The sequence below is a fragment of the Syngnathus typhle genome, unplaced genomic scaffold (assembly GCF_033458585.1).
Source record: "Syngnathus typhle isolate RoL2023-S1 ecotype Sweden unplaced genomic scaffold, RoL_Styp_1.0 HiC_scaffold_163, whole genome shotgun sequence".
Lineage (NCBI taxonomy): Eukaryota > Metazoa > Chordata > Actinopteri > Syngnathiformes > Syngnathidae > Syngnathus > Syngnathus typhle.
The window spans coordinates 129,262-135,151 of NW_026872069.1; positions in this window are offsets into that span (position 1 = coordinate 129,262).

Below are 5,890 nucleotides of genomic sequence, written 5' to 3' on the forward strand. Positions count from 1 at the left end.
AGTTAGTGGTTTGCGCCCGGTACTCTACGTTAAAAGTCAGGCGGAACGGCTCTGAAGCTCCAGACGGTGCTTCCTTGAATGCTTAGCCGCCTTTCGAGCTGCCATGCCGGGCTTGAGTTAGTGGTTTGCGCCCGGTACTCTACGTTAAAAGTCAGGCGGAACGGCTCTGAAGCTCCAGACGGTGCTTCCTTGAATGCTTAGCCGCCTTTCGAGCTGCCATGCCGGGCTTGAGTTAGTGGTTTGCGCCCGGTACTCTACGTTAAAAGTCAGGCGGAACGGCTCTGAAGCTCCAGACGGTGCTTCCTTGAATGCTTAGCCGCCTTTCGAGCTGCCATGCCGGGCTTGAGTTAGTGGTTTGCGCCCGGTACTCTACGTTAAAAGTCAGGCGGAACGGCTCTGAAGCTCCAGACGGTGCTTCCTTGAATGCTTAGCCGCCTTTCGAGCTGCCATGCCGGGCTTGAGTTAGTGGTTTGCGCCCGGTACTCTACGTTAAAAGTCAGGCGGAACGGCTCTGAAGCTCCAGACGGTGCTTCCTTGAATGCTTAGCCGCCTTTCGAGCTGCCATGCCGGGCTTGAGTTAGTGGTTTGCGCCCGGTACTCTACGTTAAAAGTCAGGCGGAACGGCTCTGAAGCTCCAGACGGTGCTTCCTTGAATGCTTAGCCGCCTTTCGAGCTGCCATGCCGGGCTTGAGTTAGTGGTTTGCGCCCGGTACTCTACGTTAAAAGTCAGGCGGAACGGCTCTGAAGCTCCAGACGGTGCTTCCTTGAATGCTTAGCCGCCTTTCGAGCTGCCATGCCGGGCTTGAGTTAGTGGTTTGCGCCCGGTACTCTACGTTAAAAGTCAGGCGGAACGGCTCTGAAGCTCCAGACGGTGCTTCCTTGAATGCTTAGCCGCCTTTCGAGCTGCCATGCCGGGCTTGAGTTAGTGGTTTGCGCCCGGTACTCTACGTTAAAAGTCAGGCGGAACGGCTCTGAAGCTCCAGACGGTGCTTCCTTGAATGCTTAGCCGCCTTTCGAGCTGCCATGCCCGGCGTGGGTTTCGCGTCCGCGCCCGGTACATTATGGAAGCCAAAAAAAAAAAAAATTCTAAGTGCGAGTGGGACCGGCCTGGGGGGCTTCCTTGAAAGCCCATCCGCCCTCCGAGCTCTCCCACCGGTCGTGGGTTGGCGTCCGCCACTGCTCAAAGCGAACTTCAAATTATCTGCTTAATAATGTGGAACACCATTCTTAAGTAGTTTTTCCTTAATTTGGGCTCAACTGGCCGGTAATGATCCCCGGTGTCTGAGATTGATCTCAGTGATCCAAAGAGCCCTGACACGTAATACCATCCATGAGTTTAATTGAAAAACAAAAAATGTAATCTTTATGACACATAAATACAATTTGCATAATAATTTGGAACACAGTGTAGACTTCCAGCGGACCGCGCGCGGCTCGGCTGACGGCGCAGCGCGATCTGGTACCGCTGCGCGGGACGAAACACGCCCCGTGCAGAGTTCCAGGCGGCCGGGAAGACATTTAAGCGCTGCCGCTGCAGCTGCGGCGGGGATTTGCCGTCCTCCGGTGGACACGACGAGTAAATACACCAGCAATCGCACTTACACCGTGTTCCAAATTATTATGCAAGTGACATTTATCTCAGATTTTCCTAAATAGTCGATGCAAAATGAGTCAGCATAATTTTCAAGTCATCAACCATTATTTTGATGAATTCTAATTTTATTGAACAAACCTCCGAATGATCACAGAATTTTTAAAAAATAAAAAACTTAAAATGCACTGTTCCACATTATTACGCACAACAGAGTTTTATAACATTTTATAGGTTTTTATGAACTGAAATGCCCATCTTAAGAATTTACAGCATTAGGAGGTCATATTTACTGAAATCAAAAGCTATTTCAAAGAAAAGACAAACAAGTTACATTTTAACATAGGACCCTTTATTTCAATAAAAAACAAAGTTACATTTTAACATAGGACCCTTTGTTCAACAGCAGCTTCACGATTCTTCCATCCACTGAACTTGTGAGTTTTTGTACAGTTTCTGGTTGAATTTCTTGGCAGGATCTAAGAATAGCCTGCCAGAGCTGCTCTTTGGAATTGAACTGCCTCCCACCTTCGTAGATTTTCTGCTTGACGATGCTCCACAAGTTTTCAATAGGATTGAGGTCAGGGGAGCATGGGGGCCACACCATCAGTTTCTCTCCCTTTATTCCCATAGATGCCAAAGACGTTGACGTATTTCTTGCAGCATGGGACGGTGCATTGTCATGCATGAAGATGATCTTTTGACGGAAAGCACGGTTCTTCCTGTTGTACCATGGACAGAAGTGTTGAGTCAGAAATTCCACGTAGTTAACAGACGTAATTTTGACGCCTTCAGGGACCCTAAAGGGGCCAAGCAGCTCTCTCCCCATGATTCCGGCCCAAAACATCACTCCGCCACCTCCCTGCTGACGCCGCAGCCTTGTTGGGCTATCGTGGCCGTCCACCAACCATCCACGACTCCATCCATCTGTAAAGTCAAGTCAAATCAAGTTTATTTGTATAGCCCTAAATCACAAGCAGTCTCAAAGGGCTTCACATAGACAGAAATTGACAATTATTCTCAAAGCATCCCCTGAGCTCTCAAAAGTGCAAGGAAAAACTTAAAAAACCCTACCTGGCCCATCCAAGGTGGCACGGCACTCGTCGGTGAACAGGACTGTCTGAAAATTTGTCTTCATGTAAGTCTGGGCCCACTGCAGCCGTTTCTGCTTGTTCGCGTTGTTCAGGGGTGGCCGAATGGAGGGTTTCCGCACAACTGCAAGCCTCTGGAGGATCCTGCACCTCGTCGTTCGTGGGACTTCACTGGCACCAGCAGCGTCGAATATTTGTTTGCTCGTCTTTAGTGGCATGCTTGCAGCCGCCCTCTTGATTCGATTTGTTTGTCTTGCAGAAACCTTCCTTGTCGTGCCTTTGTCTGCACGAACGCGCGTTTGCTCCGAATCAGCGACGAATTTCTTCAAAGTTCGATGGTCGCGCTTAAGCTTTCGTGCAATATCGAATGTCTGCATACCTTGTCCAAGGCATCGAACGATTTCACGCTTCTCGACAGCAGAGAGATCCTTTTTCCTCCCCATGGTTGAACGAAATGGCCGAACGCTTAAAAACGCGGAACTTAAATAGACTTGTTAATTACTACAATTGCGCTCACCTGGCAGACTACCATGGACTGTACCATGACTGAGGGTGATTTCAGTACTTGAAAAACAAAAAATGTAATCTTTATGACACTTAAATACATTTTGCATAATAATTTGGAACACGGGACCGTGTTCCAAATTATTATGCAAAGGATATTTATCTCAGATTTTCCTAAATAGCTTCCTTGAAATGTTACCCGGCTTTTGAGCTCTCCTGCCGGGCGTGGGTTTGCGTCAGCGCCCGGTAACATTATGGAAGCTAAAAGAAAGAAAAAAGAAACAAATCTAAGTGCGATTGCTGGTGTCTAAATACATTTTGCATAATAATTTGGAACACGGGACCGTGTTCCAAATTATTATGCAAGTGATATTTATCTCAGATTTTCCTAAATAGCTTTACTCGTCGTGCCGACCGGAGGGAGGCCACTCCCCGCCGCAGCTGAACAGTCATCCCGGCCTAGTGGAGGTCTGCGCAGGGGGGGTCTTCCTTGAAATGTTACCCGGCTTCCGAGCTCTCCTGCCGGGCGTGGGTTTGCGTCAGCGCCCGGTAACATTATGGAAGCTAAAAGAAAGAAAAAAGAAACAAATCTAAGAGCAAGTGCTGGTGTATTTACTCGTCGTGTCCACCGGAGGGAGGCAACTCCCCGCCGCAGCTGCAGAGGCAGCTTTGAAAAGTCATCCCGGCCTAGTGGAGGTCTGCGCAGGGGGGGTCTTCCTTGAAATGTTACCCGGCTTTTGAGCTCTCCTGTCCGGCGTGGGTTTGCGTCAGCGGCCGGTGTCATTTACTCGTCGTGCCGACCGGAGGGAGGCCACTCCCCGCCGCAGCTGAACAGTCATCCCGGCCTAGTGGAGGTCTGCGCAGGGGGGGTCTTCCTTGAAATGTTACCCGGCTTTTGAGCTCTCCTGCCGGGCGTGGGTTTGCGTCAGCGCCCGGTAACATTATGGAAGCTAAAAGAAAGAAAAAAGAAACAAATCTAAGTGCGATTGCTGGTGTCTAAATACATTTTGCATAATAATTTGGAACACGGGACCGTGTTCCAAATTATTATGCAAGTGATATTTATCTCAGATTTTCCTAAATAGCTTTACTCGTCGTGCCGACCGGAGGGAGGCCACTCCCCGCCGCAGCTGAACAGTCATCCCGGCCTAGTGGAGGTCTGCGCAGGGGGGGTCTTCCTTGAAATGTTACCCGGCTTTTGAGCTCTCCTGTCCGGCGTGGGTTTGCGTCAGCGGCCGGTGTCATTTACTCGTCGTGCCGACCGGAGGGAGGCCACTCCCCGCCACAGCTGAACAGTCATCCCGGCCTAGTGGAGGTCTGCGCAGGGGGGGTCTTCCTTGAAATGTTACCCGGCTTTTGAGCTCTCCTGCCGGGCGTGGGTTTGCGTCAGCGCCCGGTAACATTATGGAAGCTAAAAGAAAGAAAAAAGAAACAAATCTAAGAGCAAGTGCTGGTGTATTTACTCGTCGTGTCCACCGGAGGGAGGCAACTCCCCGCCGCAGCTGCAGAGGCAGCTTTGAACAGTCATCCCGGCCTAGTGGAGGTCTGCGCAGGGGGGGTCTTCCTTGAAATGTTACCCGGCTTTTGAGCTCTCCTGTCCGGCGTGGGTTTGCGTCAGCGGCCGGTGTCATTTACTCGTCGTGCCGACCGGAGGGAGGCCACTCCCCGCCGCAGCTGAACAGTCATCCCGGCCTAGTGGAGGTCTGCGCAGGGGGGGTCTTCCTTGAAATGTTACCCGGCTTTTGAGCTCTCCTGCCGGGCGTGGGTTTGCGTCAGCGCCCGGTAACATTATGGAAGCTAAAAGAAAGAAAAAAGAAACAAATCTAAGTGCGATTGCTGGTGTCTAAATACATTTTGCATAATAATTTGGAACACGGGACCGTGTTCCAAATTATTATGCAAGTGATATTTATCTCAGATTTTCCTAAATAGCTTTACTCGTCGTGCCGACCGGAGGGAGGCCACTCCCCGCCACAGCTGAACAGTCATCCCGGCCTAGTGGAGGTCTGCGCAGGGGGGGTCTTCCTTGAAATGTTACCCGGCTTTTGAGCTCTCCTGTCCGGCGTGGGTTTGCGTCAGCGGCCGGTGTCATTTACTCGTCGTGCCGACCGGAGGGAGGCCACTCCCCGCCACAGCTGAACAGTCATCCCGGCCTAGTGGAGGTCTGCGCAGGGGGGGTCTTCCTTGAAATGTTACCCGGCTTTTGAGCTCTCCTGTCCGGCGTGGGTTTGCGTCAGCGGCCGGTGTCATTTACTCGTCGTGCCGACCGGAGGGAGGCCACTCCCCGCCGCAGCTGAACAGTCATCCCGGCCTAGTGGAGGTCTGCGCAGGGGGGGTCTTCCTTGAAATGTTACCCGGCTTTTGAGCTCTCCTGTCCGGCGTGGGTTTGCGTCAGCGGCCGGTGTCATTTACTCGTCGTGCCGACCGGAGGGAGGCCACTCCCCGCCACAGCTGAACAGTCATCCCGGCCTAGTGGAGGTCTGCGCAGGGGGGGTCTTCCTTGAAATGTTACCCGGCTTTTGAGCTCTCCTGTCCGGCGTGGGTTTGCGTCAGCGGCCGGTGTCATTTACTCGTCGTGCCGACCGGAGGGAGGCCACTCCCCGCCACAGCTGAACAGTCATCCCGGCCTAGTGGAGGTCTGCGCAGGGGGGGTCTTCCTTGAAATGTTACCCGGCTTTTGAGCTCTCCTGTCCGGCGTGGGTTT